General features: G+C 45.0%; 5 non-coding genes across 5 annotated transcripts; 2 read left to right on the top strand and 3 right to left on the bottom strand.

Moving 5' to 3' along the window:
* Nucleotides 1–595: 595 nt before the first annotated feature.
* On the bottom strand, nt 596–678 carry trnal-cag (transfer RNA leucine (anticodon CAG)). Its single transcript has one exon. It is a non-coding gene; the product is annotated as a tRNA-Leu (tRNA).
* Nucleotides 679–756: 78 nt separating this feature from the next.
* On the bottom strand, nt 757–829 carry trnan-auu (transfer RNA asparagine (anticodon AUU)). The gene has a single exon. It is a non-coding gene; the product is annotated as a tRNA-Asn (tRNA).
* Nucleotides 830–1,964: 1,135 nt separating this feature from the next.
* trnav-uac (transfer RNA valine (anticodon UAC)) lies at nt 1,965–2,037 on the top strand. The gene has a single exon. It is a non-coding gene; the product is annotated as a tRNA-Val (tRNA).
* Nucleotides 2,038–6,553: 4,516 nt separating this feature from the next.
* On the bottom strand, nt 6,554–6,626 carry trnar-ccg (transfer RNA arginine (anticodon CCG)). The gene has a single exon. It is a non-coding gene; the product is annotated as a tRNA-Arg (tRNA).
* Nucleotides 6,627–18,245: 11,619 nt separating this feature from the next.
* trnaw-cca (transfer RNA tryptophan (anticodon CCA)) lies at nt 18,246–18,317 on the top strand. Its single transcript has one exon. It is a non-coding gene; the product is annotated as a tRNA-Trp (tRNA).
* Nucleotides 18,318–27,073: the final 8,756 nt, after the last annotated feature.

Genomic DNA, 27,073 nt, shown 5'->3' with positions numbered 1-27,073 from the left:
TCTTCTTCTCCTGTCATGTCCACAATATTAGTCTCCCTGGTAAATACTGAAGCAAAGTGATTATTTAATATTTCTGCCATTTCGCTGTCATTGCCTGTGAGTTTGTCATGTGTATCCCTTAGTGGCCCTATTCCAATCCTAAATTTTCTTTGGCTGTTGATGTGTCCAGAATACTTCGCTTTTTTGATCTTCCTTTTTGCCTTTCGAATAGTTCTTTAGACTTCTTTCCCAGTCTTTTCACATTCCCCTCTCTCCTTTATTGTCTCTTGTGTGCCTTTTTCTTTTGTTTCAATTTTGTCCTTATTTCTTTATTCATCCCTGTTGTATCATTTCTGGCTATTTTTTTCTTGCTTTGTCGTGGGATATATTTCTCCTGGACTTTATCGATCATCGTTTTAAATGTTTCCCACTGCTGTTCTATTTCTTTGTCCCGGTCATTAATATGTCAAACATTTCACCATTCAAAACTTCTCAAGTCACATATGCATGACAAAGCCAGTTGCTTTTGTGGGAGGAGCAAATCAACTTGGCAGAAAAATCAGCTGCAGCCCAATCCGCAAATAAAATATTTCCACGTCTTGGTAAAAATCAGCAATGTCAGAAGTGGGATTCTAACCCACGCCTCCAGAAGAGACTGCGACCTGAACGCAGCGCCTTGGAGCGCTCGGCCATTCTGACTACCGATACCATGCTTTCTTCTGCATTATTTCTGCACTGTTGGCCAGTGATAGCAGCATAAAACTTTAAAATGGTCTTCGCCTAATGTGGGGCTCGAACCCACGATGCTGAGATTAATAGTCTCATGTTCCACCAACTGATCTAGCCAGGCCTGAGTCTGAATAACCGCCTGATCTGTTATTGCAGCAAGCAGGAGAAAGACTCCATTTCAAATGAGGGACAGGATCAACTGTCACTTCGAAAGGCACGGACCAATCAAGGGCAGTCAGCATGGATTTGTTGAGGGGAGGTCGTGTCCAACTGACCTGATTGAATTTTTCGAGGAGATGACAAGGAGGATCGATGAGGGTAGCGCAATTGATGTCGTCTACATGGATTGCAGCAAGGCTTTTGAAAAATTCCCACATGGCAGATTGGTCGAAAAAGTAAAGGCCCATGGGATCCAAGGGAATGTGGCTTATTGGATCCAAAATTATCTGAGTGCTAGAAAGCAAAGGGTAATGGTCAACGGGTGTTTTTGCGGCTGGAAGGCTGTTTCCAGTGGGGTGTCGCAGGGCTCGGTACTTGGTCCTTTGCTTTTTGTGGTATACATTAACGATTTGGACTTAAGCGTCGGGGGCATGATTGAGAAATTTGCGGTTGACATAAAAATAGGCCGTGTGGTTGATAGCGAGGTGGAAAGCTGTGGACTGTGGGTGTTCAGGCAATTTTCTGATAAAAAAAAACACTCAATCTGTCTCTGAACTTATTTTGAACGAATACGTGTGTTTGACCCGGCACAGGCACGATGGGCCGAATGATCTCCTCTTGTGGACTAACATAATACCATGATACTAAGTGTTATCAGATGGAAAAGCAACACATTCCAAATAAGGGCAGAGAGAGGAAACTAGTCTAACAGCATAACAGCACGGTGAGATATTGTATTTGAGAAGGATGAGGAGGGATAGTTTATCAAGGTGGTAGTCACATCGGGTATCATTTGTGACTTTGCAAAGGACCATTTCATGCTGAGACAGGGGCGGAAACCTGATTGGAGCGATTCAGCCCGGGCGCGGCCCCACCGTGTGCGGGGTGAGACGGAGGGGGGCGGGTGGAAGCAGCATAAAAGTTTAAAACGGTACTCGCCCAACGTGGGGCTCAAACCCACTACCCTGAGAGTTTTTAAAGATAAGGGGGAGCAGCCACTGTCTGTGTCTCCAGCTGCAATGGAAAGAACACATTCCAAGTACGAGCAGAGAGAGCACACCATTCAGCTACCCATTGTGTTACACACCATGCTATCGGTTTCCGTAGTGTAGTGGTTATCACGTTCGCTTTACACGCGAAAGGTCCCCAGTTCGATCCCGGGCGGAAACATTATGTTGGAACTTGGTCTCCACAAACAGACAGATCGATTTTCTTCTCCTGCCAAAAAGGGAGACAGTGGCTGTTGCCGTATTCTTTGTCACCTGCATATTTTACTTCATGAAACAGATAATTTTGAGTGAGAGAAAACTGATCCACAGTGACGCTCTTTTCAAGTTTTATTCCCTTCTCATCTGGAAGGATATATTGGCTTTGGAAATAGTGGCTTTTGAAAGGAGTTAGTCCGGTGGGATGGACAAACCTTTTCCAATGGTGGGGGACAAGGGAATACGAACCAACCATCCACCAAGTTCTCCCGAATTCTCCGGTTCAATGGGAAACCGGTCAACAAAAGCCCTTTCATTGACCGTGGAGGTTCAGACAATTTTCTGATAACAAAGCGCTCAATCTATTTCTCTTGTCTATTTCCCGATGTTTCCGGATACTGTCTGCATCTCTGCCCTGTGTTTATCTCACTATGTGTCCACCTGCAGGGTGGTTTTTGAACGAAGATGTGTGTTTGTCTTCTGTTTTTTGCATTAAATAAATGAGGTCATCAGGTGCTTCCCTCCCGGCCAGAGGCAGACTTTCGAGCAGGGTTCTGTTAATTGTGAAGACGCAAAGAAAACTTGAATTGCAGAATTGTTCAAACCGGCTCTCAGGGAAAAAAATGTGATCCCCACGTGATTTGAACCCGCAACCTTCTGATCTGGCGTCAGACGCGCTACCGTTGCGTCACGATGCCTGGGTATTTCAATGCGTGTTTGTTTCTATCAATGTTTGTCAAGCACCGCTTTCGAGCTCCCAGATTGGTGGAATGGGTTGGCTTTCAAATCCCCGCCCACTCCCACCGGATGTCAGGCAGCATCAGAAGTATCCTTCACCTGTCAGCGGTAGCATGGCGCTCGCTTCCATCGCCTGCTGTCAGCGGACTGCAGCAAATACAATTACATTCATCCTGCACCCAGAATTATCACATCACAGGAAATGGATGTGGGAAACTGCTCAAGATACATAACAGGACAGGAAACTTCTGAAAAACACGTGGACTTTCGATGTTTGGACTTTGGTGAGAACTGCAAAAAAGAAGGTGTGAAAAAATAAATTATGGGTGTGATGCTTGTATATAAAGTGAATGTTTGTTTTCGGATTTCTCCCGTTACTGTCGCAAATATGGGTTGTTAATCCATCAACAATAACGTCCGCTTGATTTTAGCCCAATTGGTTACAAAAATAGCAATTTTAATAGACTGATTACAGCAGAGTTGCACTACAGGTATCTTCAACATTACATTCAACAGTATTATTATTATTATAATACAACTGTCTACAGATTACATTAATGACAAGCAATCAACACAACCTGACCTGTCTGCGAATCCAGGTATATCAGACCTGACATTTGCGGACTGCCTGTGGCAATGGACTTCCGACTGTCCCCTATTGAGAGCTCTAACATTTGAGAAGGGAGCATGCCCTATCTTTATACGATTCGGCTGCATTGTTCTGTACGTAAGCACTACTGATCTTAACTCATGGTCGTAAACCATCCCACTTTGCTGACTCTCAGAAACCACCAAGGGTTGTTTATTGTCTCAGTTTTTTTTAGACTTTCTCCGTCATCAGGTTTTGGATGCATATACTAGGTTAACACAACCTGGAGTTCAGGTGTCCAGGACACCCAAGTTTCTCTGGACATCAACATTTTATAGTTTCTCACCATTTCAAAAATATTCAGTTCTCTGTTCTTCCTACCAAAGTGAATAACCTCACATTTCCCCACATTATAATCCATCTGCCACATTCTTGCCCACACGCTTAACCTGTCTGTATCCCTTTGTAGACTCTTTGTGTCCTCTTCACAGCTTACTTTCCCACCTAGATTTGTATCTTCAACAAACTTGGATACAATACACTCGATCCCTTCATCAAGTCATTACAAGTCGTCTATAGGCATATAAATAGTAAACTGGTAGTGAGAGGAGGGGTAAGAACGATTAGGGACCAAAAGGGAGATCTACACATGAAGGCATCGGGCATGGCTGAGGTTCTAAATGAGTATTTTGCATCTGTCTTTACCGAGGTAGAAAATGCTGCCTAAATCACAGTAAATCACAGTAAAATGGGAGGTAGTTGAGATACTGGATGGGGTGAAAATTGATAAAGAGGAGATACTAGAAAGGCTGGCTGTACTTAAAGTAGATAAGTCATCTGGTCCGAATGGGATGCATCCTCGGTTGCTGAGGGAAGTAAGGGTGTAAATTGCCGAGGTCCTGGCCACAATCTTTCAATCCTCCTTAGATACAGGGTTTGGTGCCAGAGAACTGGAGAATTGCAGATGTTACACCCTTGTTCAAAAAAGGTTGTAAGGATAAACCCAACAATGAGAGGCCAGTCAGTTTAACCACGGTGGTGGGAAGCTTTTAGAAATTATAATCTGGGACAAAATTAATAGTAATTTGGACAGGAAAGCCACTTTGGATTTGTTAAAGGCAAATCGTGATTGAGTTTTGTGGTGAGTTAACAGAGAGGGCTGATGAGGGCAATGTGGTTGATGTTGTGTAAATGTCCTTTCAAAAGGCATTTGATAAAGTGCCACAAAATAGACTTGTCAAAAGGGGCGATAGTGGCTGCTTCCTTATTCTTTAAAAGCGCTTTCTTTTATTTCACTCAACAGATAACTTTGAGTGAGCGAAAACTGATCCACAGTGACGCTTATTTCAAGTTTATACCTTTTAATCTGAAAGGATATATTGGCCTTGGAAGGAGTGCAGCACAGATTCACCAGATTGTTACCAGGGTTAAGGAGTTAAGTTATGAGAAGATGTGGTATAAATTAGGTTTAAAATCACACAAGTCACACTGCAAAAAGTTTTCATTTTTGATACATACATTAATGACCTGGGCTTGAGTATACAGGGTATAATTTGAAAGATTGCAGATGACACGAATATCGGGAATGTAGTAAACAATGTGGTGGATAGTATCAGACTTCAGGAGGACATCGACAGCCTGGTGAAATGGACTTTATTAATAGAGGCATAGAGTACAAAAGCAACAAAGTTATGCTAACCGTTCATAAAACATTGGTTGGGCTGCAGCTGGAGGATTGTGTTCAATTCTGTGCACCGCACTTTAGGAAAGGTGTCAATGCCTTGGAGAGGGTGCAGAGGAGATTTACTAGAACGGTAACAGGGATGAGGGACTTCAGTTATGAGACGAGAATGGAGAAGCTGGGATTGACCCCTTAGAGCAGAGAAGGTAAAGGGGAGATTTGAAAGAGGTGTTCAAAATAATGAAAGGTTTTGATAGAGCAAATAAGGAGAAACTGTTTTCAGTGGCAGAAGAGTTGGTAACCAGAGGACACAGATTTAAGGTAATTGGTAAAAGAGCCTGAGGCGACATGAGGGAATATAATTTAAACAGCGAGTTGTTATGATCTGGAATGCGCTGCCTGAAAGGCCGGTGGAAGCAGATTCAATAGTAACTTTCAAAAGGTGATTGGATAAATACTTGAAAAGAAATAAAAATCAGGGCTTATGAGGAAAGAGCTTATGGGTGGTTAGACTACTTGGATCGCTCTTTCAGAGAGCTAGCACAGGCACGATGGGCCGAATGATCGCCTTCTATGTTGCAACATATTAAGTGTTGCTGGGCGAAGAAGCAACACATTCCAAATCAGAACAGAGACAGGAGACTAAGTCAGTTCCCCATTGTTTTTAATGAGATAGCAGCGGGTTCCGTAGTGTAGCGGTGATCGGGTTTGCTTTGCACGCGAAAAGTTCCCGAGCGTAAACATTATGTTGAAACTTGCTCTCCATAAACATCCAGCGAGGAGTTTTTTCTCCTGCCAAAAAGGGCGACAGTGGCTGCTCCCTTATTCTTGAAATGCTGCATCTTTTACTTCACTAAACAGATAACTTTGAGTGAGAGAAAACTGATCCGCAGTGACGCTCATTTCAAGTTTTATTCCCTTTTACTCTAAAAGGGTATATTGGCCTTGGAAGGAGCGCAGCCCAGATTTACCAGAATGTTAGCAGGGCTCGAAGGGTTAAATTATGAGGAGCGGTTGCATACTTGTATTCCCTGGAATATCGAAGGATTTTTCGGATTTTGGAAGGGAGATGGACAAACCCTTTCCGCTGGGGAGGGAGCCTCAGACAATATCACAATAGCTGCTTTCCGAGTGAAAACGGCCCAACGCATCACTGTGAATATGAGAGACGAGTCTCTCGGTGCCGCGTCCTGCACAGTGAATGTCAAAACTTTTAAAAGGTGCAGAAACATAAACCTCCAATGGGAGTGAGATTTTGTCAGAGGTTGCTGCCTTCCCTGCTGCTCTTGCCCTTTGCGAGGCACCTATTTCGGTTTCAATTTCCAAACTGGGTGAGTTGGTGATCACAGTACAGTAGACTCAGCGGTCCCGGGTGAAATGGAGAGAAATCAGCCGTGGCGCAGACATACTGCAGGAGAGAGTCAGAGCTGGGATTCACCCCTGAAAGCAACAGAAACAGTTTGAAAGAGAAATCGTCCAACGTGGGGTTTGAACCCACGACCCGGAGACTCGGAGTCTCATGCTCTACCGACTGAGCTAGCCGGGCCTAAAGCACTCGACCACTCTTGTCTGTCATTGCAGTAAACTCGGCCCTGGGTGTCCATGTGCAGCAATCCCAACATAACGACTATATCATTGGCTGTGTTTATCTCTGTGTGTGTGTCCACCTTCAGGTTGATTTTGAGCGAATACGAGTGTTTGTCTTCTGTTTGTAACATTAAACAAAATAGCGCATCAGACACTTCCCTCCCTGACACGGGGGAACCAGTGAGACAGACTTGTTTTTGAGAAAACGCAAATGAAGCATCAATTGCGGAATTATACAGACTCTTATCAGCGCCAAAAGTAGATTTACAATATATACACCCCAATAAATAAATACTACAGATCCGTGTAATACATTTGCAACCAACAGAGTCACGAAACCATAAATATTATTTGTACCTAATACAAACACTCTCAGATATATTTCGAAACTATTCGCACCTTCTCTGGTGGTCCAGTGGTTCGGATTCGGTGCTTTCACAGCCACGGCCCGTGTTCAATGCTTGGTCAGGGAATTTGCTCTTAAAAAAAACCTTTTGCCAAATCATAGCAAATTGACGGCACAAAAGGAGACCATTCGGCCCATCGCGTCCGCGCCGGCCGAAAATGAGCCACCCAGCCTCATCCCACTTTCCAGCACTCGGTCCGTCACCTTGTCGGTTATGCCACTTCAGGTTCATATTCAAGTATTTTTTAAATGTAACGAGGGATTCTGCCTCTCCCACCCTTTCAGGCAGTGAGTTCCAGACCCCTACCACTCTCTGGGTGAAAAAGGATTCTCCTCATCTCCCCTCTAATCCTTCGAACAATCACTTTAAATCTGTGCCTCCCTGGTTATTGATCTCCCTGCTAAGGTAAATACGTCCTTCGCATCCATTCTATCTCGGCCCTTCATAATTTTGTACACCTCAATTAAATCACCCCTCAGCCTCCACTGTTCGAAATAAAACAACCCCAGCCGATCCATGCTTTCCTCACAGCCAACATTCTCCAGCCCTGGCAACCTCCTCGTAAATCTCCTCTGTACCCTCTCTAGAGCAATCACATCTTTTTTGACCAGTCTGCCAATTGGGACCTTGTCAAAAGCCTTGCTAAAATCCAAGTAGACGACATCAAAGTACTCCAGGTGTGTTCTCACCAAAGCCCTATTTAATTGCAGCAAGACTTCCTTACTCTTATACTCCAACCTCCTTGCAAAAAGGCCAACATACCATTTTTCTTCCTAATAGCTTACTGTACCTTCATGTTAACTTTCTGTGATTTGTTTACAAGTACACCCAACTCCCTCTGAATATCAACATTTATTGGACTCTCACCTTATAAAAACTATTCTGCTTTTCTATTCTTCCTACCAAAGTGGACAATTTCACATTTTCCCACCTTATACTCCTACTGCCACCTTCTTACCCAATCAATTAACCTGTCCCCCTCCCTTTGCGTCCTCCTCACGGCTTACTTTCCCACCTACCTTTGTATCGTCAGCAAACTTGGATACATTACACTCGGTCCCCTCATCCATGTCATTAATATAGAATGTAAACAGCAATTGCAACATAAATTGTCCGCCCAGGATCGAAAGCAGGGCCGTTCGCGTGTCAAACGAACTGGTAACCACTACACCACAAAAAACCGCTGGTGACTTATACTGGGCAGAGGGGAACCGACCAGTCACCTCTGTCTGCTCTGATTGGGACAGTTTTACCTCTCTTTAAACAACATCTCTCCTGTCCCACACTTAAATCATGGAATTGAATCATAGAATATTACAGCACAGAAGGAGGCCATTCGGCCGTGTTGCCCTGCCTACTCTTTGAAAGAGCTGTCCAATTTAGTCCAAAAAAACCAGCCTTTTCCCCATAACCTTGCAAATCAGTCCTCTTCAAGTACCTGTCCAATTGCCTTTTGAAAGTTCCTATGAAAGCTGCTTCCACCGCCCTTTCAGGGAGTGGCTACCAGATCGGAACAACCCTCTGTGTGAAACAAAATATCCTCATTTCCCCTCTAGTCCTAAAAGCTCTCAATCCTTCTCCAAGGATGCCTTTTTACAAATATTTCATTCATCAAAAACCACACAAGTTACACCGGAGAAAGTCTTCATTTTCAAGTAATGAACGTTCCGAAGGAGCTCCCTAATTTCCCTCCCCTAACATTATGAATCAGATCATTCTCGTCCGGATCCTTTTCCACATGAACCGGCCACGCCCACCCCCGTCAGGAAATAGCCATTCTGATTCTGTGACTGTGGCCAGCTTTGTTCGGGCAGTTGGTTTGACAGGGACCTCACATCGCACCCTCCTCCCGTGTTTTCTTCCACATCCGCAGATTGGGGCCGGGCCTGGACTGATTTTTTTTCTCTGTCTCACCCGGGGCCGCTGAGTTTCCTGCTCAGATCACAAACCAGCTCTCCTACACCCGATCACCAACTCACCCAGTTTGTAAATTGAAACCGGAGCAAGTGCCTCGTCAGAGGGCAAGAGATGTAGGGGAGGCAGCAACCTCTGACTAAATCTCAGGCTCATCAGAGAGGTTTGTGTCTCTGAACCCCGAATAACCTTCTGCTCCTTTTATAGTTTTGATCATTGCGCACGAGGCGGCACTGACAGAATCGTCTCTTGCACTGACAGTCAAGCAAGCAGAGGGTTCACTTGCAAAAGCAGCGTCAAAGTTTAAAACAGAATTTGCCCAACGTGGAGCTCGAACCGACGACCACAAGACGAAGAGTCTTATGCTCCACCGACTGAGCTAGCCGGGCCCACTAAAATCTCTCCATTTGGTCTGTTATTGCAGTGAGGCAGCTGCTGGCTCCCCCCGAGGGGCTGAGTTTCGAGTCGGAGAAGGAGACAGCTCAGAAGCAGGCCATTCGGGCCATCGCGCCCGTGCCTTGTCCTACAAACCATGTACCAGATTCTCCTGAATTCCAAGGTGTGGAACGAAAGCGAACAACAAGGGGAAGTCATGTCTGACAAATTTGCTTGAGTTCTTCGAGGATATAACGTATAGGGTGGATAAAGGGGAACCAGTGGACATAGTGTATTTAGACTTCCAGAAGGCATTCGACAAGGTGCCACATAAAAGATTATTACTTAAGATAAAAAATCACGGGATTGGGGGTAATATTCTGGCATGGGTGGAGGATTGGTTATCGAACAGGAAGCAGAGAGTTGGGATAAATGGTTCATTTTCGGACTGGCAACCAGTAACCAGTGGTGTTCCACAGGGGTCGGTGCTGGGTCCCCAACTCTTTACAATCTATATTAACGATTTGGAGGAGGGGACCGAGTGCAACATATCAAAATTTGCAGATGATACAAAGATGGGAGGGAAAGTAGAGAGTGAGGAGGACATAAAAAACCTGCAAGGGGATATAGACAGGCTGGGTGAGTGGGCGGAGATTTGGCAGATGCAATATAATATTGGAAAATGTGAGGTTATGCACTTTGGCAGGAAAAATCAGAGAGCAAGTTATTTTCTTAATGGCGAGAGACTGGAAAGTACTGCAGTACAAAGGGATCTGGGGGTCCTAGTGCAAGAAAATCAAAAAGTTGGTATGCAGGTGCAGCAGGTGATCAAGAAAGCCAACGGAATGTTGGCTTTTATTGCTAGGGGGATAGAATATAAAAACAAGGAGGTATTGCTGCAGTTATATAAGGTATTGGTGAGACCGCACCTGGAATACTGCATACAGTTTTGGTCTCCATACTTAAGAAAAGACATACTTGCTCTCGAGGCAGTACAAAGAAGGTTCACTCGGTTAATCCCGGGGATGAGGGGGCGGACATATGAGGAGAGGTTGAGTAGATTGGGACTCTACTCATTGGAGTTCAGAAGAATGAGAGGCGATCTTATTGAAACATATAAGATTGTGAAGGGTCTTGATCGGGTGGATGCAGTAAGGATGTTCCCAAAGATGGGTGAAACTAGAACTAGGGGGCATAATCTTAGAATAAGGGGCCACTCTTTCAAAACTGAGATGAGGAGAAACTTCTTCACTCAGAGGGTAGTGGGTCTGTGGAATTTGCTGCCCCAGGAAGCTGTGGAAGCTACATCATTAGATAAATTTAAAACAGAAATAGACAGTTTCCTAGAAGTAAAGGGAATTAGGGGTTATGGGGAGCGGGCAGGAAATTGGACATGAAGCTGAGTTCGGATCGGTCAATGCCCTGTGGGTGGCGGAGAGGGCCCAGGGGCTATGTGGCCGGGTCCTGCTCCGACTTCTTGTGTTCTTTAGATTTGTGGTTGGGATCAGATCAGCCATGATCTTATTGAATGGCGGAGCAGGCTCGAGGGGCCGATTGGCCTACTCCTGCTCCAATTTCTTATGTTCTTATGTTCGAACAAAAGCCCTTACATTCGACCGTGGAGGGACAGGCAATTCTCTGAGAAACCGGTTTGTCTATTTCCCGGTGTTTGCCTGTCTCTCTGGCTGTGTTTATCTCTGTGCGTGTGGAGCTGCAGGCTGATTTTGAATTAATAAGTGCGTTTGTGTATGTTTCTTGCAATAAATAAATGAGGGAATCAGACGCTTCTCTCCCTGACACTGGGGAACTAGTGAGGCAGAATTCAGAGCAGGGTTCTGTTTATTGTGAAAAAGGGATCTCAATATGTATTATTCAGTCTCTTACCAGCGCGAAGAACAAGTGCGACCCAGATGTGATTTAAACACTGAGCTATCTCATCTGGAGTCAGTACGCGCTACCATTGCGCCACGAAGTGAGATAGTAGAGAGTTGGGTTTTACCTTTATGAACGTTTCTCATTTACTGTTTCATTTATTTCAGATTCCCAAATCCCCGCCCACTCCCACCGGGTGTCAGGCAGCCTCAGAAGCAGCCTTCACCTGTCCGCGGCAGCTTGTCTGCAGCAAACACAATGGCACACACCCGGCACCCAGAATCATCACATCACAGGAAAGGAACTGCTCAAAATGCAGAAGAGGACGGGCAGCATCTGAAAAAACGCGGAGACTTTCGGTGTGTGGAATTTGTTCAAGACTGCTCAGAAGACGGTGTTAAAATGTAAACTATGGATTTGTATAAATGGATGTCATGCTTCTTTATAAAGTGAGTGTTTATGTTCTGTGTGCCATTGAAAAATTTATTTTGATTATTTTTAAAATATGATATATCTTGTCATAAATATGTATGATTGCATCTGTGACATTTATAAATACATTTGGGTGTAACTGTGTGGTGGTTATCATTATATCTCTGTGTATCTGTGTTATGTATTTGTGTGCAATGACAAATAAGACATAGAGGACTGAAGCCGATGGTTTCATTCTTCCCGTCGTTTAGCAGCAGGAAATTACTCGGCCATGCAGGCGACTTTTTTGTCTTCATTCATGGGATGTGGGTGTCAATGGCAAGGTCAGCATTTATTGCCCATCCCAAATAGCTCTTGAGAAGTTGCTGGGGAGCCTCCTTCGTGAACTGCAGCTTTCATTGACTGTGTTATTGACATTTTCTGGATTTGCAGAAACTATTTCCGCTGGTTGCGAATTCTAGGACGAGGGGGCACAGTCCAAAAATTAAATCTGAGATAGATAGCTTTTTGCCAACCGAAGGTATTAAGGGATATGGGCCAAAGGCAGGTATATGCAGTTGGATCACAGATCAGCCATGATCTTATCAAATGGCGGAGTGGGCTCGAGGGGCTGAATGACCGACTCCTGTTCCTATGTTACATTTCCCCATGTTACATTTCCCCAAGTGTCTGTTTTCTCCATAGTTTTCACAGAGGAAAAAAAACCTGCCCCAACATAATGCTCCCGCCCATGATCGAAACGGGGACTTTCTGCATATCAGGACAAGGTGATAACCGCTACACTACGGAAACCTCTGTTCTGATTAATAGCCAGAAGTTAGAGTGACTGCATTGATTCTCTTTCATAACTATTCAATTGATCGAAGTTGCACAAGTCACAAAAGAAAAATGTTCGTTTCAAAGTTATTCAACTCCCAAATGTGACCTGCCTTGTTTGGACAGGGGTTGACCCAGACGTCACAGCCTCAACAAAGCATATTCTCAACATTTCCATTGGGAACAAGAGGAGGCCATTGAGCCCCTTGAACCTGTTCCGCCCTTCAATTAGATCATTGATGATCTGCACCTCAAATCTATTTACCCTCCTTTGCTCCCGATCCCTCGATACCCTCAGCCAACAAAACTCTATCGATCTCAGTCTTGAAAGCTTCAATTGCCCCCCAGCATCCACAGCCTTTTGGGGGACAGAGCTCCAGATTTCTATTGCCCTTTGTGTAAAAAAGTGCTTCCTGATTTCGAACCTGAGTTGCATGGTTCTAATTTTAAGCTTATGTCCCCCTCGTTCTTGATTCCCCAGAGGAAATTGATTCTCTCTCTCTCTCTATTCTATCGAATCATTTAAACATGTTAAACATCTCGCTCAGACCGCCCCTCAATCTTCTATACTCGAGGGAATACGCAGCCTGTCGTCATAATTTAACCTTTTTAGCCCCGATAACATTCTGGTCAATCTGCTCTGCACCCCCTCAAAGGTCAATCTATCCTTCCTGAGGTGCAGTGTCCAAAACTGAACGCAGTTACTCCAGACGCAGGCTAACCAGAGCTTTATATAACTGCAACATACATTCCACTTCTTTATATTCCAGCCCCCTGAGATAAAGGTTAACACTCCGTTAGTCTTTTAAATTATTTTTGGACCCGTCCGTTAGCTTTTACTGATTTATGTAAATGAACCGTTAATTCTCTCTGCTTCTCCACAGTTCCGAGCTTCTTACCATTTGGAAAATACCCTGACCATAGGTCCAAAGTGGATTACCCCACATTGAACTCCATCTGCCATAGTTTTGCCCACTCACTTAATCTATCAATGTCCCTTTGTAACTTTCAACTCGCATTCCACACTACTTACTGTACCACCTAACTTAGTGTCATCAGCAAACTTGGATATACAACTCTCTGTTCCTTCATCTCAGTCATTGATAAATATAATGACAAGCTGAGACCCCAGTTACAGATCCCTGGGGGACACCACAAGTCGCATCCTGCCAATTGGAGTATGTACCCATTATCCCTACTCTCTGTCTCCTATCTGCGAACCAATTCTCTCCCCATGTCAATAATTTGACTCAAGTTTCATGCGCTTTCATTTTTGCGAACAGTCTCTTGTGTGGAATCTTATCAAATGCCTGTCGGAATTCTATATTAATAATATCATAGGAACATAGGAACATGGGAACATACCCTTTGTGTATAGAAGTGTTTTCTAATCTCACTCCTGAAAGGTCTGGCCCCTCGTCCGAGAATCCCCAACCAGCGGAAATAGTTTCTCTCCATCCAGAAAATGTCAATGACACAGTCAATGAAAGGCGCAGTTCACGAAGGCGACTCACCAGCACCTTCTCAAGAGCAATTAGGGATGGGCAATAAATGCTGATCTTGCCATTGACACCCACATCCCATGAATGAAGACAAAAAAAGTCGCCTGCATGGCCGAGTAATTTCCTGCTGCTAAACGACGGGAAGAATGAAACCATCGGCTTCAGTCCTTTGAACGAACTGTATACACTTGCCGTCGAGCTCAATCCCCACTTGGTCCTCTGCCCCGAATATCCACTGCATCAGAAAATCCTCCATAACATCGAATCTCAGCATGGAAACATCATAGAAGGAGGCCATTCGGCACATCGTGCATGTGCCAACTCTTTGAAAGAGCTATCCAATTAGACCCACTCCCCTTCCCTTTCTCCATAGCCCTGCAAAATTTTCCCCATCAAGTTTTTACCCAGTTCCTCTTTGAATGTTATTATTGAATCTGTTTCCACCACCCTTTCAGGCAGTGCATTCCAGATCATGACAACTCGCTGCGTAAAAACATTCTCCTCATCTCACCTCTGTTGCCAATGACCTTAAATCTATGTCCTCTGGTTACCATCCTTTCTGGCACTGGAAATAGTTTCTCCTGATTTATTCTATCAAAACCTTTCATGATTTTGAACACCTCTGTTAAATCTCCCCTTAACCTTCTCTGCTCAAAGGAGAACAACCCCAGCTTCTGCAGTCTCTACACCTCACTGAAGTCCCTCATCCCTGGCACCATTCTAGTAAAACACCTCTGCACCCTCTCCAAGGCCTTGACATCCTTCCTAAAGTGTGGTGGGCAGAATTGTGTGGTAGCCAGCTGGGGCCTAAACAGTGATTTATAAAGGTTTAGCATAAGTTCCTTGCTTTTGTACTCTAGGCCTCTATTAATAAAGTCACCGATTCTGAATACTTTTTTTTTTACAATCTATTCAACTTGTCCTGCCACCTTCAAAGATTTGTGCACGTATACCCCCAGGTCTCTCTGTTCCTGCACCCCCTTTAAAATTGCACCATTTAGTTTAAAGAGCTGGCACAGACACGATGGGCCGAATGGCCTCCTGTGATTCTATGATTCTATGTTTTTGATTACACCTCTTTGAAGCGCTTTGGGATATCCCCCAGAAGTGGGAGTCAGCAGTTCACTTTCTCCCTTAACACTTCCATCTGACCTGGGCTGAACTAAATAGATGTTTTCGTGGTGTAATGGTTATCATGTTGGCCTCACACGAAAAACTCCCGGTTTAATCCCGGGTCAGAAACAATTTGCTGGAACTTGCTCCTCACAAACTTCCAGCCGCGAGCTTTGTCTCGTGTAAATTGGGCTGCAATCCTTTCAAATTCAACAACGGCTGCATCAGATTCCTGGTCTCATAACCACTGAAAACTTCGAAGCAGTCTCCTAAAATAAAGTGAGTAAAATGAGAAGGGAAGAAAGTCAGAAAAGTTAGCGTAGTTTCGACAGTCATTCATCAAACTTGTTAGCATTTCGTTGAGTGCGAAACAGAAAGTTGTGTGTTTATTAATGGTAATTAAGAGAATCATCTCAGAGACTTGAAACAGTTTCTCCTTATTTGCTCTATCAAAACCTTTCATAATTTTGAACACCTCTATCAAATCTCCCCTTAACCTTCTCTGCTCTAAGGGGATAATCCCAGCTTCTCCAATCTCGCCACATAACTGAAGTCCCTCCTCCCTGTTACCATTCTAGTAAATCTCCTCTGCACCCTCTCCAAGGCCTTGACATCTTTCGTACAGTGTGGTGCCCAGAATTGAACACAATACTCCAGCTGTAGCCTAACCAGTGTTTTATAAACGTTTTGCATAACTTTGTTGCTTTTGTACTCTATGCCTCTATTAATAAAGCCCATTTCACAAGGCTGTCCATGTCCTCCTGAAGTCTGATACTATCCACCACATTGTTTACGACATTCTCGAGTTTCGTGTCATCTGCAAACTTTGAAATTATACCCTGTATACCCAAGCCCAGGTCATTAAAGTATGTATCAAAAATGAAAAGTTCTTGCAGTTTGACTTGTGTGATTTTAAGCCTAGTTTATATAACATCTTGTCATAATTTAACGCATTGCACCCTGGTAACAATCTGGTGAATCTGTGCAGCACTCCTTCCAAGGCCAATATATCCTTTCAGATTAAAAGGTATAAACTTGAAATCAGCGTCACTGTGGATCAGTTTTCGCTCACTCAAAGTTATCTGTTGAGTGAAATAAAAGAAAGCGCTTTTAAAAAATAAGGAAGCAGCCACTATCGCCCCTTTTGACAAGCCTATTTTGTGGCACTTTATCAAACGCCTTTTGAAAGGCCACAAACACAAAATCAACCACATTGCCCTCATCAGCCCTCTTGGTTAACTCATCACAAAACTCAATCACGATTTGCCTTTAACAAATCCACAGTGGCGTTTTATTATCAATCCACACTTGTCCAAATGACTATTAATTTTGTCCCAGATTATCGTTTCTAAAAGCTTCCCACCACCGTGGTTAAACTGACTGGCCTGTAATTGCTGGGTTTATCCTTACACCCTTTTTTGATCAAGGGTGTAACATCTGCAATTCTCCAGTTCTCTGGCACCAAACCCTGTATCTAAGGAGGATTGAAAGATTATGGTCGGGACCTCTGCAATTTACACCCTTACTTCCCTCAGTAACCTAGGATGCATCCCATTCGGACCAGGTAACTTGAAGTACAGCCAGCCTTTCTAGTATCTCCTCTTTAGCAATTTTCACCCCATTCAGTATCTCAACTACCTCCCCATTTACTGTGATTTCGGCAGCATTTTCTTCCTCGGTAAAGACAGATGCAAAATACTCATTTCGTACCTCGGCCATGTTCTATGCCTTCATGCGTCGATCTCCTTTTTGGTCCCTATTCGGTCTTACCCCTCCTCTTACTACCTGTTTACTATTTATATGCCTATGGACGACTTTTAATGACTTGATGAAGGGATCGAGTGTAATGTATCCAAGTTTGCTGATGATACAAAGTTAGGTGGGAAAGTAAGCTGTGAGGAGGACACAAAGATTCTGCAAAGGGATATGGACAGTTTAAGTGTGTGGGCAAGAAGGTGGCAGATGGAGTATAATGTGGGGAAATGTGAGGTTATTCACTTTGGTCGGAAGAAAAGAAAAACAGAATATTTCTTAAGTGGTGAGAAATTATGAAATGTTGATGTCCAGAGAATCTTGAGTGTCCTGGACACCTGAACTCCAGGTTGTGGTAACCTGGTATAAGCATCCAAAACCTGATGACGGAGAAAGGCTAAATAAACACGAAGACACGAAACAATCCTTGGTGGTTTCTGAGAGTCAGCAAAGTGGGATGGTTTACGACCATGAGTTAAGATCAGTGGTGCTTACGTACAGAACAATGCAGCCGAATCGTCTAAAGATAGGGCATGCTCCCTTCTCAAATGTTAGAGCTCTCAATAGGGGACAGTCAGAAGTCCATTGCCACAGGCAGTCCGCTAACGTCAGGTCCGATATACCTGGATTCGAAGACAGGTCAGGTTGTGTTGATTGCTTGTCATTAATGTAACCTGTAGACAGTTATATTAAAATAATAATACTGTTGAATGTAATGTTGAAGACTGCTGTCGTGCAACTCTGTTGTAAGTCAACCTATTAAACTTGCTATTTTGTAACCACTCGGGCTAAAATCAAGCAGAAGTTATTGTTGATGGATTAACAACCCATAGCTGCGAGAGAAACGGGAAAAATCCGCCAAGAAACATTCAATTTACATATAAACATCACACCCATAGTTTATATTTTCACACGTTCTTTTTTGTAGTTCTAACCAAAGTACAAACATTCGGAAGTCCACGTGTTTTTCAGAAGTTTCCCCTCCTGTTATGTATTTTGAGCAGTTTCCTACATATATAAACATCACACCCATAGTTTATATTTTCACACGTTCTTTTTTGCAGTTCGAATCGAAGTCGAAACACCGAAAGTCTCAGTGTTTTTCAGAAGTTTCCCCTCCTGTTAATTATCTTGAGCAGTTTCCCACATCCTTTTCCTGTGATGTGATAATTCTGGGTGCAGGATGAATGTAATTGGATTTGCTGCAGTCCGCTGACAGCAGGCGATGGAAGCGAGCGCCATGCTGCCGCTGACAGGTGAAGGAGACTTCTGATGCTGCCTGACATCCGGTGGGGGTGGGCGGGGATTTGAAAGCCAACCCATTCCACCAATCTCGGATCTCTAAAGCGGTGCTTGACAAACATTGATAGAAACAAACACGCAGTGTTACATCCAGGCCTCGTGGCGCAACGGTAGCGCGTCTGACTCCAGATCAGAAGGTTGCGTGTTCAAATCACGTCGGGGTCACAGTTTTTTCCCTTAAGGCTGGTTTGTATAATTCTGCAATTCATGTTTTCTTTGCGTCTTCACAATTAACAGAACCCAACTCTGAAGTCTGCCACTGGCTCCCCAATGTCAGGGAGGGAAGCACCTGAATCCCTCATTTATTTCATGCAACGAACAGAAGACAAACACACGTCTTCGTTCAAAAACCAACCTGCAGGTGGACACATCGTGAGATAAACACAGGGCAGAGATGCAGACAGGATCGGGAAACAGACAAGAGAAATAGATTGAGCGCTTCGTCATCAGAAATTTGTCTGAACCTCCACGGTCAATGAAAGGGCTTTTGTTGGTCGGTTTCCCATTGCACTGGAGAATTCAGGAGAACTTGGTCGATGATTGGTTCGGTTCCCTTGTCCACCACTGGCGGAAAAGGTTTGTCGATCCTACGCTACTAACTCCTTTCCAAAGCCAATATATCCTTCCAGATTAAAAGGGAATAAAACTTGAAGTGAGCGTCACTGTCGATCAGTTTTCTATCACTCAAAGTTATCTGTTTAATGAAGTAAAAGATACAGCTGAAAAAGAATGAGGGAGCAGCCACTGTCTCCCTTTTTGGCAAGAGAAGAAAATCGATCGGGATGTATTTGGAGACCAAATTCCAACATAACGTTTCTGCCCAAGATCGAGCCGGGAACTTCCCCGTTTTAAAACAAACCTGATAACCGCTACACTACGGAAACCGACAGCATTTTATTCAACACAACGGACAACTGAATGGTGTCCTCTCTCTGCTCGGACTTGGAATGTGTTGTTTCAAGTGCAGCGAGAGACACAGACAGTGGCTGCTCCCCCTTTTCTTTAAAAACTCTCAGAGTAGTGGGTTTGAGCCCCACGTTGGGCGAGTACCGTTTTAAACTTTTATACGGCTTCCACCGGTGAGCCCCAGCTCTGACATTTACACGCACCCCTCCCCCCCGCCTCTTCCCTCTTTCCGCGCACGATGGGGCCGCACCCGGGCTGAATCTCTCCAATTAGGTTTCCGCCCCTGTCGCAGCATGAAATGGTCCTTATCAAAGTCACAAATGATACCCTATGTGACTACCACCATGATAAACAATCCCTCCTCTTCTTCACAAATACAATATCTCACCGTGTTGTTATGCTGTTAGACTGCTTTCCTCTCTCTGCTCTTATTTGGAATGTGTTGCTTTTCCGTCAGACAACACTTAGTATCATCGTATTATGTTAGTCCACAAAAGGAGATCATTCGGCCCATCGTGCCTGTGCCAGATCAAACCAACGTATTCGTTCGAAATTTTATCAGAGATAGATTGAGTGCTTTGTTATCAGAAAATTACGTGAACCCCCACAGTCTACAGCTTTCCTCCTCGCTATCAACCACACGGCCTATTTTTGGGTCACCCGCAAATTTCTTAATCATACACCCTATGTTTAAGTCCAAATCGTTAATGTATACCAGAAAAAGCAAAGGACCAAGTACCGTGGCCTGCGGCACCCCACTGGAAACAGCCTTCCAGCCACAAATACACCCGTCGACCATTACCCTTTGCTGCCTGCCACTGAGCCAATTTTGGATCCAACAAGCCACATTCCCTTGGATCCCACGGGCCTTTACTTTTTTGACCAATCTGCCATGTGGGAACTTTTCAAAAGCCTTGCTAAAATCCATGTAGACGACATCAATTGCGCTACCCTCATCGATCCTCCTTGTCACCTCCTCGAAAAATTCAATCAGGTTAGTCAGACACGACCTCCCCATAACAAATCCATGCTGACTGTCCTTGATTAGTCCGTGCCTTTCTAAGTGACAGTTTATCCTTTCCCTCAGAATTAATTCCAATAATTTGAAATGGAGTCTTTCTCCGGCTTGCTGCAATAACAGATAAGGCGGTTAGGAAAGCTTAGGCCCGGCTAGCTCAGTCGGTCGAGCATGAGACTCTTAATCTCAGGGTCTCTCCAAGGCGCTGATTTCTGCGACCGGCGGCTCTTGACGCGCATTCCCGCTGGGCCCCTTCGAATGGAGATAGACCGTATTCTACCTCGCGCGGCATTCTGGGTAATGTCATCCGCCATTGTAAGCCCCTCTTGCTGATTATTCTGTGATGGGTTTTAGAAGGGCGAGGTTTATCCAATCAAAAGCAAAATAATGCGAATGCTGGAAATGTGAATTATAAAGAGAAAATGCTGGAAATCATCAGCAAGTGAGGCAGCATCCGTGGAGAAAGTCATCCTTAGGTTTCTGGTTGGAACTAGCGAGCGTGCTTTTGGAGGAAGCAGCAATGAGCTCAAGGCCGTTCTCTTAACTTTACAGGCAGCCGACTGATTAACATGTTGGTGCTGAGGGAGAGAAGGCCTCTTTTCATTTCGCAAACCTAAAAGCTTTTTGTGTCTGCCCGAACACTGCTGATTTGCTCGAGCATTTGCCTCTGCTCACCAGCAGGGAGTGCCTTTGAGTAACAACACGTCAAACCGCACTCAAGGGCAATTAGGGATGGGCAATAAAGGCCGGCCTCGCCAGCGACGCCCACACCCCACGAACGAATAAATAAAAAAAAAATGCTTTCAGGACAAAAAGTCTTCTATCAGTCAAAGAGGGCTCTGGCTGCTCCCTCAAGCGGGGAGCGGCTGTTCCTTCCCGGTAACCTCGTCTGCCTTCCGCAGGCTCGGGCTCTTCTCAGCATCATTCACCATTACTGTGGCTTCCCGTTCTACTGTTGCTCACTTGCTGATGTACGATATCGCCGATTGGAGCAAAGTATTGATTGTATTCAGGGAGGGGCCAACCCAAGGCAAGATTTCTCTGCTGGTCATGGAGCTGCTTGGAGGCGAGTTCAAAGCAGCGACTGTGAAGGGCAGGGATCGAGTAAATCTCCGTCAGGCCCACGTGACTGCACGAGTCGGGGTGATTAAAACGGTGAACAATCAAGAAACAGAAGGATCTTTGCTGCTTCCCTTCGATCGCTCAGCTGGTAGAACAGAGGACTATAGTGGAAAACAATGGAGAGTCACCCTTAGGTTGCTGGTTGAATTCCGTCTCCAAGTAGCGAATGTGATTTTGGAATAAGCAGCATTTTGATCAAGGCCGCTTCCTGTGGCTTCACGTTCTGCTGTTGCTCAATACCGTGGATTGGAGCAAAGTATTGAATATATTCAGGGAGGGGGCAATTCGTGGCGCTGCCTGGAGGCGAGTATGAAGTGATTATTGTGAAGCGTAATTTAGCGCCCGGAGTTAGCTGAAATGGTAGAACGCTCACTGAGCATGTGAGAAGGAGTGGAATCGATCCTCGTATTTTCCACTCAATTATTTACCTCAGGTAATTGTCCCGAAACAAAAATGGTGCCAGTTTTCAGCAAATCCAGAACCCACATGAATCCTCAGCTTCGATAAAGAGAGGTCAACAGGCAGTAAACCTTTTGGTGTGCTGCAGTGAGCAAAAGTTTTTGATTTTGTTGTTTCGCAAAGATATATTCCCTGCTGTGTGAAAAGCGCACGAACGGTGGAGACTGCCAGGCAGCAATGCCAATTAGGTTAGTTTGCAAGCTATCTAAAGTCATAAAGTGATGGACAGTTGGCAAAAAACAATCCAGTCAGCTCGGAGTTGTCCAGACAATCTTCTGATTTGTCATTAGACACGATATCCACTGCTCCACGGTGTGCAGAGAAAGTAGCAGCTCACACTGCCACAGCGCTGCGGTCTGAGCAGGAAATGAGTCAGTCTCGGTCATGCACACGTGACTCCACGAGTCCGGGAGTGTCAAAAGGCGCACAGTGAATATTTACCAAAGAGAGCAATCCTGGCTGCTTCCCTTCGTACAGCGGAGGACTGCAATACAATTATCAGATAAAAGTCATCCTTAGGTTTTTGGTTGGAACTAGCGAACGTGCTTTTGGAGTAAGCAGAAATTAGCTCAAGGCCGTTTTCTTTACTTTACAGACAGCCTATAGCTTAACATGTTGGCGCTGAGGCACAGGAGACCTCCTTTCCTTTCTGAAACCTGAAAGCTTTTTGTGTCTGCCCGAAAACGGCTGTTTTGCTCTAGCATTTGCCTCTGCTCACCAGCAGGGAGTGCCTTTGAGTAACAACACGTCAAACCGCACTCACTTTCAGGCAAATCAGCCTTCGATCGGTCAGTCAGACAGACAGACAGACAGAGCTCTCGCTGTTTCCTCAAGCTCGGGCTGCTGTTCTTTTCCGATGACCTCGTCTGCGTTCCGCAGGCTCGGGCTCTTCTCGGCATCATTCACGATTACTGTGCCTTCCCGTTCTGCGGTTGCTCACTTGCGAATACTCGATACCGCGGATTCGAACAAAGTATTGAAAAAATTCAGGGAGGTGGCAATTCGTGGCGCTGTTTGGAGGCGAGTGTAAAGCGACTATTGTGAAGGGCAAGTGGACTCGCTAAGTAGGGGAATTAGCTCAAATGGTAGAGCGCTCGCTTTGCATGCGAGAAGTAGCGGGATCGATGCCCGCATTTTCCACTCACTTTTTTACCTTGGGGAATTGTCCCGAAACAAAAATGGTGTCAGTTTTCAGCAAATCCAGAACCCACGTCAATCCTCAGCTTCGATGAATTGAGGTCAAGGAGCAGTAAATCTTTTGGTGTGCTGCAGTAAGCAAAAGTTTTTGATTTTAGTGTTTAGCAAAGATGGAAAGATGAAGTGAGACATGGAAAAAAGCTTCACAGGCCCTGATATCTTTTCTGTGGATTGAACTCAGGATTTACAAAGTTAATAAAACTAATATACTCCCTGCTGTGTGAAAAGCGCACGAACGGTGGAGACTGCCAGGCAGCACTGCCAATTAGGTTAGTTTTCAAGCTATCTAAAGTCATAAAGTGATGGACAGTTGGCAAAAAACAATCCAGTCAGCTCGGAGTTGTCCAGACAATCTTCTGATTTGTCATTCGACACGATATCCACTGCTGCACGGTGTGCAGAGAAAGTAGCAGCTCACACTGCCACAGCGCTGCGGTCTGAGCAGGAAATGAGTCAGTCTCGGTCATGCACACGTGACTCCACGAGTCCGGGAGTGTCAAAAGGCGCACAGTGAATATTTACCAAAGAGAGCAATCCTGGCTGCTTCTTTCGTACAGCGGAGGACTGCAATACAATTATCAGATAAAAGTCATCCTTAGGTTTTTGGTTGGAACTAGCGAACCTGCTTTTGGAGTAAGCAGAAATTAGCTCAAGGCCGTTTTCTTTACTTTACAGCCAGCCTACAGCTTAACATGTTGGCGCTGAGGCACAGGAGACCTCCTTTCCTTTCTTAAACTTGAAAGCTTTTTGTGTCTGCCCGAAAACGGCTGTTTTGCTCTAGCATTTGCCTCTGCTCACCAGAAGGGAGTGCCTTTGAGTAACAACACGTCAACCCGCACTCACTTTCAGGCAAATCAGCCTTCCATCAGTCAGACAGACCGACAGACAGACAGAGCTCTCGCTGTTTCCTCAAGCTCGGGCTGCTGTTCTTTTCCGATGACCTCGTCTGCGTTCCGCAGGCTCGGGCTCTTCTCGGCATCATTCATGATTACTGTGCCTTCCCGTTCTGCGGTTGCTCACTTGCGAATACTCGATACCGCGGATTGGAACAAAGGATTGAAAAAATTCAGGGAGGTGGCAATTCGTGGCGCTGTTTGGAGGCGAGTGTTAAGCGACTACTGTGAAGGGCAAGTAGACTTGCTAAGTAGGGGAATTAGCTCAAATGGTAGAGCGCTCGCTTTGCATGCGAGAAGCAGCGGGATCGATGCCCGCATTTTCCACTCACTTTTTTACCTTGGGGAATTGTCCCGAAACAAAAATGGTGTCAGTTTTCAGCAAATCCAGAACCCACGTCAATCCTCAGCTTCGAAAAATCGAGATCAATGAGCAGCAAATCTTTAGGTGTGCTGCAGTCAGCAAAAGTTTTTGATTTTGGTGTTTAGCAAAGATGGAAAGATGAAGTGAGACATGGAAAAAAGCTTCACAAGTCCTGATATCTTTTCTGTGGATTGAACTCAGGATTAACAAAGTTAACAAAACTAATGCACTCCCTGCTGTGTGAAAAGCGCACGAACGGTGGAGACTGCCAGGCAGCATTACCAATAAGGTAAGTTTGCAAGCTATCTATAGTCATAAAGTAATGGACAGTTGGCAAAAACAATCCAGTCAGGTAGGAGTTGTCCAGACAATCTTCTGATTTGTCATTAGACACGACATCCACTGCTGCACGGTGTGCAGAGAAAGTAGCAGCTCACACTGCGACAGCGCTGCGGTCTGAGCAGGAAATGAGTCAGTCTCGGTCATGCACACGTGACTCCACGAGTCCGGGAGTGTCAAAAGGCGCACAGTGAATATTTACCAAAGAGAGCAATCCTGGCTGCTTCCCTTCGTACAGCGGAGGACTGCAATACAATTATCAGATAAAAGTCATCCTTAGGTTTTTGGTTGGAACTAGCGAACGTGCTTTTGGAGGAAGCAGAAATTAGCTCAAGGCCGTTTTCTTTACTTTACAGACAGCCTACAGCTTAACATGTTGGCGCTGAGGCACAGGAGACCTCCTTTCCTTTCTGAAACCTGAAAGCTTTTTGTGTCTGCCCGAAAACGGCTGTTTTGCTCTAGCATTTGCCTCTGCTCACCAGCAGGGAGTGCCTTTGAGTAACAACACGTCAAACCGCACTCACTTTCAGGCAAATCAGCCTTCGATCGGTCAGTCAGACAGACAGACAGACAGAGCTCTCGCTGTTTCCTCAAGCTCGGGCTGCTGTTCTTTTCCGATGACCTCGTCTGCGTTCCGCAGGCTCGGGCTCTTCTCGGCATCGTTCACGATTACTGTGCCTTCCCGTTCTGCGGTTGCTCACTTGCGAATACTCGATACCGCGGATTCGAACAAAGTATTGAAAAAATTCAGGGAGGTGGCAATTCGTGGCGCTGTTTGGAGGCGAGTGTAAAGCGACTATTGTGAAGGGCAAGTAGACTCGCTAAGTAGGGGAATTAGCTCAAATGGTAGAGCGCTCGCTTTGCATGCGAGAAGTAGCGGGATCGATGCCCGCATTTTCCACTCACTTTTTTACCTTGGGGAATTGTCCCGAAACAAAAATGGTGTCAGTTTTCAGCAAATCCAGAACCCATGTCAATCCTCAGCTTCGATGAATTGAGGTCAAGGAGCAGTAAATCTTTTGGTGTGCTGCAGTAAGCAAAAGTTTTTGATTTTAGTGTTTAGCAAAGATGGAAAGATGAAGTGAGACATGGAAAAAAGCTTCACAGGCCCTGATATCTTTTCTGTGGATTGAACTCAGGATTTACAAAGTTAATAAAACTAATATACTCCCTGCTGTGTGAAAAGCGCACGAACGGTGGAGACTGCCAGGCAGCACTGCCAATTAGGTTAGTTTGCAAGCTATCTAAAGTCATAAAGTGATGGACAGTTGGCAAAAAACAATCCAGTCAGCTCGGAGTTGTCCAGACAATCTTCTGATTTGTCATTCGACACGATATCCACTGCTGCACGGTGTGCAGAGAAAGTAGCAGCTCACACTGCCACAGCGCTGCGGTCTGAGCAGGAAATGAGTCAGTCTCGGTCATGCACACGTGACTCCACGAGTCCGGGAGTGTCAAAAGGCGCACAGTGAATATTTACCAAAGAGAGCAATCCTGGCTGCTTCTTTCGTACAGCGGAGGACTGCAATACAATTATCAGATAAAAGTCATCCTTAGGTTTTTGGTTGGAACTAGCGAACGTGCTTTTGGAGGAAGCAGAAATTAGCTCAAGGCCGTTTTCTTTACTTTACAGACAGCCTACAGCTTAACATGTTGGCGCTGAGGCACAGGAGACCTCCTTTCCTTTCTGAAACCTGAAAGCTTTTTGTGTCTGCCCGAAAACGGCTGTTTTGCTCTAGCATTTGCCTCTGCTCACCAGCAGGGAGTGCCTTTGAGTAACAACACGTCAAACCGCACTCACTTTCAGGCAAATCAGCCTTCGATCGGTCAGTCAGACAGACAGACAGACAGACAGAGCTCTCGCTGTTTCCTCAAGCTCGGGCTGCTGTTCTTTTCCGATGACCTCGTCTGCGTTCCGCAGGCTCGGGCTCTTCTCGGCATCATTCACGATTACTGTGCCTTCCCGTTCTGCGGTTGCTCACTTGCGAATACTCGATACCGCGGATTCGAACAAAGTATTGAATTAATTCAGGGAGGTGGCAATTCGTGGCGCTGTTTGGAGGCGAGTGTAAAGCGACTATTGTGAAGGGCAAGTGGACTCGCTAAGTAGGGGAATTAGCTCAAATGGTTGAGCGCTCGCTTTGCATGCGAGAAGTAGCGGGATCGATGCCCGCATTTTCCACTCACTTTTTTACCTTGGGGAATTGTCCCGAAACAAAAATGGTGTCAGTTTTCAGCAAATCCAGAACCCACGTCAATCCTCAGCTTCGATGAATTGAGGTCAAGGAGCAGTAAATCTTTTGGTGTGCTGCAGTAAGCAAAAGTTTTTGACTTTAGTGTTCAGCAAAGATGGAAAGATGAAGTGAGACATGGAAAAAAGCTTCACAGGCCCTGATATCTTTTCTGTGGATTGAACTCAGGATTTACAAAGTTAATAAAACTAATATACTCCCTGCTGTGTGAAAAGCGCACGAACGGTGGAGACTGCCAGGCAGCACTGCCAATTAGGTTAGTTTGCAAGCTATCTAAAGTCATAAAGTAATGGACAGTTGGCAAAAACAATCCAGTCAGGTAGGAGTTGTCCAGACAATCTTCTGATTTGTCATTAGACACGACATCCACT

This window comes from Heptranchias perlo, unplaced genomic scaffold (genome assembly GCF_035084215.1).
Source record: "Heptranchias perlo isolate sHepPer1 unplaced genomic scaffold, sHepPer1.hap1 HAP1_SCAFFOLD_47, whole genome shotgun sequence".
NCBI lineage: Eukaryota > Metazoa > Chordata > Chondrichthyes > Hexanchiformes > Hexanchidae > Heptranchias > Heptranchias perlo.
The sequence above is the reverse complement of the archived record's forward strand: the minus strand, read 5'-3'. Positions and strand labels throughout refer to the sequence as shown.